Source organism: Phyllobates terribilis, unplaced genomic scaffold (assembly GCF_046119375.1).
Source record: "Phyllobates terribilis strain yellow unplaced genomic scaffold, ASM4611937v1 Scaffold_2__4_contigs__length_985480577, whole genome shotgun sequence".
Taxonomy (NCBI): Eukaryota; Metazoa; Chordata; class Amphibia; order Anura; family Dendrobatidae; genus Phyllobates; species Phyllobates terribilis.
In genome coordinates this window covers 47,388,256-47,400,845 of record NW_027362762.1, presented here as the reverse complement: position 1 = coordinate 47,400,845, position 12,590 = coordinate 47,388,256, and positions in this window count along the sequence as shown.

The following is a 12,590-nucleotide window of genomic DNA, read 5'->3' as shown; positions in this document are numbered from 1 at the left end:
CTGTATATAGAGGTGTTATCAGTCATTGTACAGGAGGAGGAGGAGGTGAGCTGTGACATCATATATTGTGAATGGTGGATCCTGTGTAATCTACTGTATATAGAGGTGTTATCATTCATTGTACAGGAGGAGGAGGTGAGCTGTGACATCACCTATTGTGAATGGTGGATCCTGTGTTATCTACTGTATATAGAGGTGTTATCAGTCATCGTACAGGAGGAGGAGGTGAGCTGTGACATCACCTATTGTGAATGGCTGATCCTGTATTATTTCCTGTATATAGAGGTGTTATCAGTCATTGTACAGGAGGGGGAGGAGGTGAGCTGTGACATCATCTATTGTGAATGGTGGATCCTGTGTAATCTACTGTATATAGAGGTGTTATCATTCATTGTACAGGAGGAGGAGGTGAGCTGTGATATCACCTATTGTGAATGGTGGATCCTGTGTTATTAGCTGTGTCATCGTAATCCTGCCTTTGATGATAAGGAGCCTGCTGAAAACGCTTCCTGAAAGGACAGGAAGTACGAGTCTAAAAAAGTCCCATTGGCCAGTGTGAAAATTGCAAGATTGCTAATTTATTTTTTTTAATAAAAATTGTGATATGAAAAACAAAGCATTGTCAAAATAATTTTTAATAATACCTGTAACACAAAAGAAAGAATTAAACAACATCATTTTCTGTTGAGAGCTTCGCTTTAATGAAGAGCAGAGAACCATCGTATTTACTGCCATTCTATATTCCACTTTCCACGAGGCCATGATCCTGTCGCCCCCCATGGAGCATCACAGACCTTATCTCCGATGGTTTCAGTCTGGCGTCCCTTGTGCATTTCACTCCCCAGATGTATTTGAGTAATACGGGCAAACTCCAAGGAGACGCCTGAGGTTTCAGAAAAGACGAAAGTTCTCTGCAAGAACCCAGAGGAGCGGTGGCCTCCTCCTAATGTATACATGGCTGACAGCAACATGCGAAGAAGTGGGGTTTCTGGATTCAGGCCAGTTCGCTTCTCTGAGTATATACACAACCTCGCTCTCAGATTCCATCAAATTAATCTCGCTGCCTAAAAAAAAACTATTTGTGTAATTTTTTCTTGTCGTAGACCCTGTGCAGGTGTGGAGCCTTCAGCTTCATGTTAACTCATGCGGTCGTCTGTAGAAGATCAGGATTATCAGATGTGTCCACCGCTATCTTCCTAATTTCTTTTGATACAAGTTTGACACATTATCGTGAAAAGGTAGCAAAGCTCCCAACAAGCTGCAAAGCACATCACAACCACCAGGTTGCCAAATATTGACACATATAGCATAAACATCTCAAAAATATCATGGTTTGTTTGGTTTTTATCATCTTTTTTTTTACACCAAAAATCAGCTTTGAAATTGTTTTTTTTTTAAAGATTTTGCACCATTTTCCCTCTGTGTTGCACTGTCTATTGCTAGCTGCAGAATGAGTTAACTGAGATTCCATCAGTGAGCTCATTTTTTGGGGGGTGAGGGGGGGTTCTAACTCTCCTATCTGTCTTTTTCTGAGCTTCTCTGAACTGATTTATGACCATAGACCACATCAAAGTTGAATGTGACGGGGAAACAAAGAGTCTTTAAAAAGCCCCCCAAAAAATGTTAATAAAACTCTATTACAAAACTGATTTTTAGCTCAATATACATGAATTTAGGAGAAAAAAAAAGACAACCCCTTTAGGGAAGGTATCAATTGTAGGCAGATAGCTAAACCCATAGATCAAAGGGATACTTACAATAAAGGCAACCCATGCATGTGCTATGACCCTTTGAAGAAGAGGGTCCAGCTCTACGGGCACCAAAATGCTAACAAATACAGGTACATAACTGAGCAGGGGGTCACATGATCTTTATTCCTACAAGTTATAAGAATAAATTGGGGGGCAAGTGACCCCTGGGGCCTCCACATTGCCGTTTGGTTGGGTTTGTGCCAGCATCACGGGGCCCAACTCTTTCTCCACTGAGCCGATGGAGGAACTTGACATATGAAGTCATAAAGCTCTTTTGTTTTTGGTCCATTCGTCGTCCAGGCCTTTAGGCTTCTCCCTCAGCTCTTAGAAATGGGGCAAACCCAAGGATATGTATAAGGTGCTACTGGAGGCTGTGTATAAAGGACGTGACATGGAGCTTGGGACTCTTAGCATTTGAAAAGTTGGGGTCCATATATATGAATACGGTCCTAAATAAGTGGGAGGGAGTCCAATTCTAATGGCTGAAGAACCTGGACGCTTCTACATCCATACAACTGTTCCAGTAGAGTTTCATTGCTTAGAAAAGTACCCAGCTTACACCCCACCCCTTCTTCTGTAAAAATAACCCTTTCTGTCTACCTGTCGCCTCAATAGGACAAGGGATCAGTAAGTACTACCCATTTTATCACCATGTCATCCATTCCGGATGGCAATAGTAGGTGTTACACACCTGTCTCGGGTCCAGGCTCTGCTCCCTTCACCCCTGTCAGCTAAACTTTCTTGTGCTCCATGTCTGGCTTTACAAGTAACCAAGCGTGCTCCCATGTGATCATCTACCCAGGCCCATATAAGGCCTACTAAGACACACACTTGAGTCTTCCAGCACCTCTGCTTTCCGGTCTCCTGTCTGCCTGCGACTTCCAGTACCTCTGCTTCCTGTCTGCTGTCTCCACGATGTCTCCCGTCTGCATGCGGCTTCCAGTACCTCTGCTACCCGTCGGCAGTCTCCAGGATGTCTCCCGTCTGCGAGCAGCTTCCAGTACTTCTGCTACCTGTCTGCAGTCTCCAGGATGTCTCCTGTCTGCCAGCAACTTCCAGTACCTCTACTACCTGTTTCCCCATTTCCTGTCTGCCTACGGCTTCCAATAGCTCTGCTGCCTGTCTGCGGCCTCCAGGATGTTTCCTGTCTGCTCGCGACTTCCAGTACTTCTGCTATCTGTCTGAAATCTCCAGGACGTCTCCAGTCTGCCTGTGGCTTCAAGTACATATGCTACCTGTCTGCAGTCTCTAGGATGTCTCCTGTATGCCTACGCTTCCAGTACCTCTACTACTTGTTTCCCCATTTCCTGTCTGACTACGGCTTCCAATAGCTCTGCTGCCTGTCTGCGGCCTTCAGGATGTTTCCTGCTGCTCGCGGATTCCAGTACTTCTGCTACCTGTCTGAAATCTCCAGGACGTCTCCTGTCTGCCTGTGGCTTCAAGTACCTCTGCTACCTGTCTGCAGTCTCCAGGATGTCTCCTGTCTGCCAGCAACTTCCAGTACCTCTACTACCTGTTTCCCCATTTCCTGTCTGCCTGCGGCTTCCAATAGCTCTGCTGCCTGTCTGCGGCCTCCAGGATGTTTCCTGTCTGCTCGCGACTTCCAATACCTCTGCTGCCTGTCTGTGACGCGCCCAAGGGATGGGGACGACTCGTGACCCGGGCCTTTGCCTGGTTTGGGGATGTCGCGGTGGTTGGCTCCCGGGCCCGTACCCTGGGGTCACTCTTGAAAAAGGGTATTGAAACTTGGATAAAATAAATAAACAGTTTGTGACGCCACCTGTGGTACCTGGTAATGATTACCAGCGCTGCTTCAGACCTCTGGGGTGTTGGGATGGCAGCTGAAGTGTTTCTGCTCCCCACAGGTGAAGCGGGCCCCCGGGGCAGGGATGGTGTGAAGGGATGCAGGAGAGAGGGGACCCAGCCGGGTCAGAGGAAGAACAGACACGCACACAGGGGTCGCTTCAGTACCTTTACTGGTGATGGTAGTCAGGTACGGTCCGGGGTACTTGTAGGTGGTGTGCACTTTTGGACTTGCTCGCCAGTGAGCGGGTGTAAGGCCTCGTTTCTGTATCTTCCTGTCTCTCTCCCTGGAGCTTCTGACCTGCCTGGAACAGGGTCTAGCTCCCTTGATGTTTCTCTCACCCGTCTTGCTTGGCGGCGAGGGCTTTCCCACTGGTTACCACGATCCCTGGACGCTGGGGCCTTCGTGGTACCTAGTCCTCTGAATATGCAGTATTCACGGGTGGACTGAGGGATATGAAATCCTCCTCAGTATGCCGGATTCCCTACTGGGCATAGAGATCCCAATAGGCTCGGGCCCGGTGCCCGGCTTGCATCAGGGGACGAACCCTCTGTGGTTCCTCTGTCCCTCATGGCTCTTCTCTTCTTCTTGCCTTCTAGACCACTCTAGGCTCTCACTGGCCAGACTAGCCCACAGATTGGGCCTAGCCTGGCTTTCAGCCACACAGACTTCAGCTTGTCTGGTGCTGCAGCATTGTGTCACACTCACTGCTTCCTACTGACTGACTTCCTGAACTCCACCCCCCAGTATATATATCTGACAGTGCTCCATCTAGTGGACTTGGGTGGAGGTGTCTGCATGTATTGAGGCCGCTGGGGAGAACCCATCTGTGCAACACCCAGGAGTTCTGTGACAGCCTGCAGCCGCAGGGCGTCACATCTGCGGCCTCCAGGATGTTTCCTGTCTGCTCGCGACTTCCAGTACTTCTGCTACCTGTGTGAAATCTCCAGGACGTCTCCTGTCTGCCTGTGGCTTCAAGTGCATATGCTACCTGTCTGCAGTCTCTAGGATGTCTCCTGTATGCCTGCGCTTCCAGTACCTCTACTACTTGTTTCCCCATTTCCTGTTTGACTACGGCTTCCAATAGCTCTGCTGCCTGTCTGCGGCCTTCAAGATATTTCCTGCCTGCTCGCGGCTTGCAGTACTTCTGCTACCTGTCTGCAATCTCCAGGACGTCTCCTTTCTGCCTGCAGCTTCAAGTACCTCTGCTACCTGTCTGCGGTCTCCAGGCCCTCTGCTACCTGTTCCCGGACACTTGTCTGTCTACAGTTTCCCGTACCTCTGCTACCTGTTCCCGGACTCCTGTCTGTCTACAGTCTCCCGTACTTCAGCTACCCGTTTCCTGCGTGACTCAACTGCCTGCTGCACCGACGCCCGTGGCCTGTGTGCCCATCCAGACTTTGGTCTTTGAGGATGCACCTCATCTAGTGAGCCTAACAGTAAGGTTTCTGTTGCTGGTGGTTCCTGTTGGCTTGAGTAATATAGATGGCCCAGTTTGGAGACCAATTACCGTATTTTTCGGACTATAAGACTCACCGGACCATAAGACACACCTAGGTTTTAGAGGAGGAAAATTGAAAAAAAAATGTAAGCAAAAAATGTGGTCATGATGCCCTGTTAAGGGGGAGGGGGTCTGCTGCTGACACTGTTATAGGGGTAATGTCCCCCAATTCTGTTAATATCCCCCATCCTGGTATATATGCCCCCATCCTTCCTGTTATACGTGGCCCTCATCCCCTTCCTGATATGCATAGCACCCCAATCCACCATCCTGGTACGCAAGGCACCCAATAACCCATCCTGGTATGCATGGCCCCCTCATCCCTCTTACTGGTATGTATGGCACCCTTCATCCTGTTATGTATGGCCCCCTCACACCCATCCTGGTATGTATGGCACCTTCATCCCTCTTCCTGGTATGTATGGCACCCTTCATCCCTGTATGTATGGCCCCCCTCATTCTGGTATGTATGGCCCCCTTCATCCCTGTATGTATAGGCCCCCTCATCTTTCATCCCTGTATGTATGGCCCCCTTCATCCCTGTATGTATGGCCCCCCTCATGCCTCATCCCTGTATGTATGGCCCCCCCTCATCCTTGTATGCCAGGCCCCCTTCATCCCTATATGTATGCCCCACCTCATCCAGGTATGCTTGGCACCCCTTGATCCCCGTCATGCTGCACAGAAAAAAAATAAACAATCATACTCACCTCCTCTCTCCTCCAGAGCTGTGTCCAGCTCTGTGCCGGAATAGTCACTGCTCCCCACGCCGTGACAGCTTTCGTGGGGAGCAGTGTCCATTCATTCTCCCTAATAGCGTGCATGCTGTAGCCGCAGCGCGGCTTCTGCTGCGCTCGGCTGTCAGCGTGTCCGCTATTAAAGGCCATGAATATTCACCACTCCCATGGGTGTGGACTATTCTGGCACAGAGCGGCACACAGTGCTGGAGGAGAGAGGGGGTGAGTATGATTGTTTATTTTTTTTCTGTGCAGTGTGACAGGAATCAGGGTGTGCCAAGCATACCTGGATGAGGGGGGGCATACATACAGGGATGAAGGGTGCCATACATATCAGGAAGAGAGATGAGGGGGCCATACATACCAGGAAGAGGGATGATGGGGCCATACATACAGGGATGAAGGGTGCCATACATACTAGGAGCCGGGCTGCGGGCACAGTGGGGAGCAGGGAATATTCATTTTCTTTAGTAGTGGGCACAGTGTAGGCTGCAGCAGGCGGCTGCTGCCTCCTGTGCACCGCTACTCCGCCACTGTCGCTTCCCCCACATCCCCCACCACCCACAGCCACAGTATTTATGTATATCGGACTATAAGACGCACCCCCCACTTTCCTCCAAAATTTTGGAGGAAAAAAGTGCGTCTTATAGTCTGAAAAATATAGTAGTAATAATAATGCTGAAAAATGGTGAAAACATTTTTCATCTTGCAATTTTGTTTTAGTGGGATGATGTTTCCAATGAGTCAAAATAGGTATTTTTTTTACTCACTTTTGTAGTGTTTTTGTGACAATTCTTTAGTGGTTTTGATACTTTATGTTACATTGGGCTACTCTTGGTTGCATTGAACGGTCTAATTCCTGCAATACCAAACTGACCGGGAAGCATTATATTTCACCCAGAGGTGTAGCTAGTAGTGTTGAGCGAGCACTAAAATGCTCGGGTGCTCGAAGCTCGGGCCGAGCTCGCCGTGATACTCGGGTGCTCGACCCGAGCAACGAGCCCAATGTTAGTCTATGGGAGACTCGAGCATTTTTGCGGTGGCACCCCCGGCAGTCTTTTAAAAGCCTAACAAGTGCCCAAAACGATAGTGACAGTGCTCAAATGACATGGGGACCAGGGGCGGAACTACCGCCCGTGCAGCCGGTTCATTGAACGGGGGCCCCGAGGGAGAGGGGGCCCCTCCAGCCTCCAGCAGGGCCGCCATCAGGGCAGACAGACTCCAGTGTGGGGCCCAGCCGGTAGGGGCCCCTTTGGAGCCCCGTTGGGGGACCCCTCTTGTTAGTCTCTCTCCTCATGGGGCCCCCGGCCCCATGCTAAGCGCCGGGTCCGGGACATCTCAGCGCTGCGCTGCGCTCCTGCGGCAGCTCCTTCATGATTCCCCTGATTTCCGGTCATGTGACGGCGCCGTCACATGGCCGGAAGTCAGGAGAACCTGCTGTCAGCGATTTGGACGAGCGCCAGGATTCTGCAGGGATCGCATGGGGGTAAGTATAACAAGTTTTGTTTTTTTCAAAATACAATTTACTAGGAGTGGGGGGAATGGGAGGTGTGTGTGTGTGTGATAAGAGATGCACATGGGGGGGGGGGAGATGATAAAAGATGCACATGGGGTGGGGGGGATGAGAGAGGTGCACATGTGGGGGGAGGGGGATGAGAGAGGTGCATGTGGGGGGAGGGGGATGAGAGAGGTGCACGTGGGGGGAGGGGGATGAGAGAGGTGCACGTGGGGGGGAGATGATAAAAGATGCACATGGGGTGGGGGGGATGAGAGAGGTGCACATGTGGGGGGGGGGATAAGAGATGCACATGGGGGGAGATAAGAGATGCACATGGGGGGGGATAAGAGATGCACATGGGGGGAGATAAGAGATGCACATGGGGGAGGGGGATAAGAGATGCACATGGGGGGATGAGAGAGGTGCACATGTGGGGGAGGGGGATGAGAGATGTGCACATGTGGGGGGATGAGAGATGCACATGGGGGGATGAGAGATGCACATGGGGGGATGAGAGATGCACATGGGGGGGATGAGAGATGCACATGGGGGGATGAGAGATGCACATGGGGGGATGAGAGATGCACATGGGGGGATGAGAGAGGGGCACATGGGGGGGGGATGAGAGAGGGGCACATGGGGGGGAGGGGGATGAGAGAGGGGCACATGTGGGGGAGGGGGATGAGAGAGGGGCACATGGGGGGGTGGTGAGAGCTGCACATGGGGGGGATGAGAGAGGGGCACATGTGGGGGAGGGGGATGAGAGAGGGGCACATGTGGGGGAGGGGGATGAGAGAGGGGCACATGTGGGGGAGGGGGATGAGAGAGGGGCACATGGGGGGTGGTGAGAGCTGCTCATGGGGGGATGAGAGCTGCACATGGGGGAATTGGGAGAAAATGAGCTGCACATGGGGGAATTGGGAGTAGGGGGATAATGAGCTGCACATAATGAATGTGGGGTGGGGGAGAGTAAATGATAAATGACGATGGGGTGGGGAGAGCACGGACATGATATAATGAATTGGGGCAGGGGGTGCATGTAAATAATGAATGCAGGGAGCAGGAAGTATAGAGTAGAGGTTCTAATTAAATTATATATTAAGTGCCTATTTACAGTTAATGGGGGCACCGTGGTGGATTACAATTTATATTTGGAATGGTAGGTTGCATAATAACTAACCATATATTGATGGTGGATACACGTCTGTATTCAGCTGCGTAATGTAGAAGTTGAGGAATGTGCTCTAGATAACTGTGTTATTTTATGCAGAGACGAGTCCTGGCTGGAAGACGTGATGGCGGTCTGTGCTGGATGAAGGAGAAAAGCGTAACTGAAGGACTTCACCTAGAGACGTCACCAGTGAGTCAGTGCATTACATGTACACTTACACTATATACTATGTACCGGGCTCCTGTGTATAATGTCACTGGTGATCACTGTATTACCTGTACACTATATACAGAGCTCCTGTGTATAATGTCACTGGTGATCACTGTATTACCTGTACACTGACACTATATACAGAGCTCCTGTGTATAATGTCACTGATGATCACTGTATTACCTGTACACTGACAATATATACAGAGCTCCTGTGTATAATGTCACTGGTGATCCCTGTATTACCTGTACACTATATACAGAGCTCCTGTGTATAATGTCACTGGTGATCCCTGTATTACCTGTACACTATATACAGAGCTCCTGTGTATAATGTCACTGGTGATCACTGTATTACCTGTACACTGACAATATATACGGAGCTCCTGTGTATAATGTCACTGGTGATCCCTGTATTACCTGTACACTATATACAGAGCTCCTGTGTATAATGTCACTGGTGATCACTGTATTACCTGTACACTGACACTATATACAGAGCTCCTGTGTATAATGTCACTGGTGATCACTAGATTACCTGGACACTTACATTATACATACCATGTATAGAGCTCCCGTGTATAATGACACTTATGGTAATATTAGTAATGTGGTGGTAATATTAGTAATGTAGTGGTAATATGTGGTCTGGTCATGGTGTGGCAGTTTTTCTCCCTTCTGTGTGGTATTATTCGGTCACTATGTTGTGGTAATATGTGGTCTGGTGATGGTGTGGCGGTATTCCCTGTATGTGGTATTATTGGTCATTTTAAAAAAAAATGTATATGACACATTCCCTTAAAGAAAACTAAATAAAAATATATCTAAAAAGAGTATTGGATATTTTAAGAAAATTTTAATAGGTTAGAGTAGGGCCCAGCCAGAAGAGTCTACCTTATCGTGGTGGCGGCTTTAAAAATCTTTTGGCCAAAACAAAAGCTGTTGGCTATGTATGTGGCACCGTCACATGGCCGAACGTCAGGAGAACCTGGTGGCAGCGACGTGGACGAGCGCCAGGATTCTGCAGGGATCGCATGGGGGTAAGTATAACAAGTTTTATTTTTCTTAAATACAATTAATTAACTAGGAGTGGGGGGGATGAGAGATGCACATGGGGGGGTGAGAGATGCACATGGGGGGGGTGAGAGATGCACATGGGGGGGTGAGAGATGCACATGGGGGGGTGAGAGATGCACATGGGGGGGATGAGAGATGCACATGGGGGGATGAGAGATGCACATGGGGGGGGTGAGAGATGCACATGGGGGGGGTGAGAGATGCACATGGGGGGGATGAGAGATGCACATGGGGGGGGATGAGAGATGCACATGGGGGGGTGAGAGATGCACATGGGGGGGTGAGAGATGCACATGGGGGGGTGAGAGATGCACGGGGGGGGGGGATGAGAGATGCACGGGGGGGGGGATGAGAGATGCATCCGGGGGGTGAGCTGCACATGGGGGGGTGAGAGCTGCATATGGGGGGGTTATGTTTACATAACTTTGTTGCCTTATGAAGCGCAGGGGGGGGCCCCCAAAAATTTCTTGCACAGGGGCCCACTACAGTCTGTGTCCGCCCCTGATGGGGACAGCATGGGGATCGCCCCAGGAAGCATTTCTGACCCCCAGGTCACTGCTGTCAACAACGTGGTCAGAGGTATTAAGCCACTTTTACAGGCTCACAATAAAACGAAAGTGAAACTTTTTTCCTGTGAAATATGTTAAGGAACATCCTTTCCAGGGAAAAGACTTGTGTATAAGTTAAAATAAATGACCAAAAACAAAAGTACTCCTCCACACCTTCGGCTATGTTCACAAGTAGCATTTTTTATGCGTTTTTGCACTTTTGTATTGCTTTCAACTATGACAAATGCATTCACCGGGAAATGTCATTTTAACATTTTACAACCTTATCTGGCCATGTGCTGTGTGACACATGCATAAAGTGCTGAAAAGACATGGGAACAGCATGGGGAAGACCCCTGGAAGCATCTCTGACTCCCAGGTCACTGTCTAAAAGTGTGCCCATCATAAGTGATCCTTGCCGCATCAGAAGATACAGACTTGCAACTATCCCCATGCAAGTTCTAGTCCCAGGGCAGTGTTCAATTGTACCTCCCCCATTCCTTGCAATACAAGCGCAAGTATGCAGCCTGCCACCCACCCACCCCCAGGCTGCAATACCATACTGCTTGCTTGCTTGAACTTGAAATTGGGCCTTTTAGGCATGTGGAGGCGGAATCTGGCCACCACGTCATGGCTGTGTTGGCGGCCTGGAATCCATACTCAGTCCCCAGCCGCCCGGCGGCCGAGTGTCCATACTCAGTCCCCAGCCGCCCCGCGGCCGAGTGTCCACACGGTCCCCAGCCGCCTGGGGGCAGTCGGGTGTCCATAAACGGTCCCCAGCCGCCCCCATTTCTCCTTGGAACATCCCCCCACACACTTTTCTTAGCCCGGCCTGCTTTAGGCAGCATTGGACGAGCCCACCAGAGAACCAGACTCCTCCGGTGGGCCCTGACTTCTCCATCGGTGGAGTTGAGAGTGCCAAGGTGAGGAGCATGATGATGATGACAGAAGTTAGCATCTGCTATGTTTTCTTTTAATGCAAGTGTAAGTGTGCAGCCTGCCACCCACCCACCCCCAGACTGCAATTCATACTGCTAGCTTGCACTTGAAATAGGGCCTTTTAGTTTAGAGGAGGCCGAAGCCACTACCTCATGGCTGCTTCGGCAGCGAGGTATCCATACTCAGTCCCCAGCCGCCCCTATTTGTCCTGGTGTGCCTTATACATAAGATTAAGCGCGTATACCAAAACATTACCTGTGCCCTCCCCAGTGCATTTAGTGGGAAGGAGAGCCTATTCCGCTGTAGTGTGTGCATGCCAAACCCGTGTTCATGGTACATGCGAAGATGCCTCCCACCTTGCACCTGTCGTTGCAGACTTGCTACTATCCCCATTCAAGTCCTTGTCCCAGGGCAGTGTTCAATTGTACCTCTCCCATTCCTTGCAATGCAAGCGCAAGTATGCAGTCTGCCACCCACCCACCCCCAGGCTGCAATACCATACTGCTTGCTTGCTTGCACTTGAAATTGGGCCTTTTAGGCATGTGGAGGCGGAATCTGGCCACCACGCCATGGCTGTGTCGGCGGCCTGGTATCCATTCTCAGTCCCCAGCCGCCTGGTGGCCGGGTGTCCCCGCTTGCTCCCAGCCTCCAGGGGGTGGCCGGGTGTCCATACTCGGTCCCCAGCCACCCCTATTTGTACCGGTAACCTTTCCCACACTTTTCTTAGCCTGGCCTGCTTTATGGCAGCATTGGCCGAGCCCACCGGACTATCAGACTCCTCCGGTGGGCCCTGGCTTCTCCATGAGGGGAGTTGAGAGTGCCAAGGTGAGGAGCATGATGAGGATGATAGAAGTTAGCATCTGCTTTGTTTTGTTGTAACGCAAGCGCATGTATGTAGTAGCGGCTAGGCCTGAGGTGGTCAGCGTTTTGGCGCATATCCTACCTCCTCCGAGGATTGCTGGATGTTTTCCTGCTACTTTCCAAGTTCTATGACTCCCATTAAAACAAAGCTTCAGGTGATAAATGATGGATGAGGTAGTGGCAAAGGAGAAAGAGCAGGAGGAACAGGGACCATTCACATCAATATCAGGCCAGTCAACCAGATATGTCTTGTAGGATATGTTTCTGTAACAAAAGGAGCGGTTCGGCTACACAGTTATAGGGCATACAGTGAGTGCAATGCCTACCAAAAATTTCGAGGCACTCCAATGCCCCTTGGAAATGACATGGAGGTCAGAGGGCGTTAACTAAACCTTTTTTTCCATTTATAGCAACTGGGTCTCCTGTGCACTGTTGGCCTAAGCAGTGAATGGAATGCTTTCCAAAAATTATGAGGTACTGCAATGCCCCTTACA